The following is a 1,995-nucleotide window of genomic DNA, read 5'->3' as shown; positions in this document are numbered from 1 at the left end:
TATACACACACAAAAAGGGCCATCTTTCGATTTTTTCTTCCCTCACTTGAAAATGAATGACAAATTCAAAAGGTCATGAAAATGAATATAAATAAATAAATGAAAACTTTACGAAGAATTGGTTTCTGAACATTTCAGCGATTGAAATGTATTTGAGAAAAAAAAAAAATAATACTAACCATGTACGGTACCTTACATAGCTAGAAATAGCAGCCAAATCCCACACAATTCTTAGTCATCTCTCTCCTAAAGCTAGAAATAGCAGCCAAATCTCAAACAAATCATAGACATCTCCCTTCCATAGTTAGAAATACCAGTCAAATTCCACACAACTCATAGACATATCTCTTTTGTAGCTAGAAATAACAGCCAAATCCCACACAATTCATAGTCATCTCTCTCCTAAAGCTAGAAATAGCAGCCAAATCTCAAACAAGTCATAGACATATCTTTTTTGTAGCTAGAAATAACAGCCAAATCCCACACAATGCAGTCATCTCTCCCCTATAGCTAGAAATAACAGCCAAATCCCTGAAAAATCAAGGACATCTCTCTTTGCTAAAGGATAGAAGAGCAAGAAAGAATTTTGGCGCCAAAAAGCGAACGTCTACAGAATTAAAAACATTGAATATTTTCATTAATACTTACGCAAATGTTTCAGAAAGGATAGTGTTGTTTATATATGTGGGTATATGGTGGTAGTCGAGATCTGGATTCTAAGAATTCTAAATGGATTTATTGTCAATTAATTAAGAGAAATTAAAGCGTAAGACATTTGACCGGATGTCAACATCAGGTTGGAGGCATGTTCAATGCGCATGCGTCTCTCCTCTTCTGCAATAATTAAAAGCAGCCAAGTCTCATTATCTCCATTTGTTGTTGGCACTCCGTCGCTTACGACGAGGAGCGTTCCAGTTGATCGGATCAACGGAACAGCCTGCTCGTAAAATTAACGTGCAAGTGGCTGAGCACTCCACAGACACGTGTACCCATAACGTAGTTCTCGGGGGGATATTCAGCGTGACACAGTGTGACAAGGCTGACCCTTTGAATTACAGGTACAACAGAAACAGGAAGTAAGAGTGAGAGAAAGTTGTGGTGGAAGAGTACAGCAGGGTTCGCCACCATCCCCTGCCGGAGCCTCGTGGAGCTTTTAGGTGCTTTCACTCAATAAACACTCACAATGCCCGGTCTGGGAATCGAAACCGTGATCCTATGACCGCGAGTCCGCTGCCTTAACCACTGGGCCATAGTGCCTCCACTCATGACGTCATATTCCCGCCGCCAATCAAGTCCCATCGTCACATGACTAAATCACACGTGAACTTATTTATTTCCCTTTCTTATTTCCTCTTCCGTTTTTTACTCAAACCTGAAAAAGATTCTTGAACAGAAAATCTTTTCCGTAAGTTTTTAACAAAGAAAATCCTTTTTATTGTTTTTAATTCCGTTCGGGGCGAAGTTTCTCGTTTCTAGGTTTTAGGAATGAAACATGTCCTTGAATTATGGCAGGATTTGGCTGCTATTTCTAGCTACGAAAGAGATATGTCTATGACTTGTTCGGGATTTGGCTGCTATTTCTAGCTACGGAAGGGAGATGTCTATGATCCGTGCGGGATTTGGCTGTTATTTCTAGCTTTAAGAGAGAGATATCTATTATTTTGTTCGAAATTTGACTTCTATTTCTAGCTATGGAAGGCATGTCTATGATCTGTGCGGGATTTGGCTGCTATTTCTAACTACGAAAGAGATATGTCTATGAGTTGTTCGGGATTTTGCTGCTATTTATATTTATGAATGAGAAATGTCCTTTATTCGTGCGGGATTTGGCTGCTATTTCTATTTATGAATGAGAAATGTCCTTTATTCGTGCGGGATTTGGCTGTTATTTCTATTTATGAATGAGAAATGTCCTTTATTCGTGCGGGATTTTGCTGCTATTTCTATTTATGAATGAGAAATGTCCTTTATTCGTGCGGGATTTTGCTGCTATTT

General features: G+C 38.9%; 1 protein-coding gene across 1 annotated transcript in view; it reads left to right on the top strand.

The window, feature by feature from the left end:
* The first annotated feature begins 851 nt into the window (after positions 1-851).
* LOC106881464 (zinc finger protein 271) overlaps positions 852-1,995 on the top strand; it is a 6,436-nt gene continuing 5,292 nt past the window's right edge. Inside the window, exon 1 of the mRNA XM_014931858.2 lies at positions 852-1,405. The gene's annotated coding sequence lies outside the window, so the exon portion shown is untranslated. The remainder of the gene's footprint in view (positions 1,406-1,995) is intronic.

Source organism: Octopus bimaculoides, unplaced genomic scaffold, assembly GCF_001194135.2.
Source record: "Octopus bimaculoides isolate UCB-OBI-ISO-001 unplaced genomic scaffold, ASM119413v2 Scaffold_158983, whole genome shotgun sequence".
In the NCBI taxonomy this organism is placed as follows: domain Eukaryota; kingdom Metazoa; phylum Mollusca; class Cephalopoda; order Octopoda; family Octopodidae; genus Octopus; species Octopus bimaculoides.
Note: the sequence above shows the minus strand (reverse complement) of the source record. Positions and strands in the feature narration are given on the sequence as shown.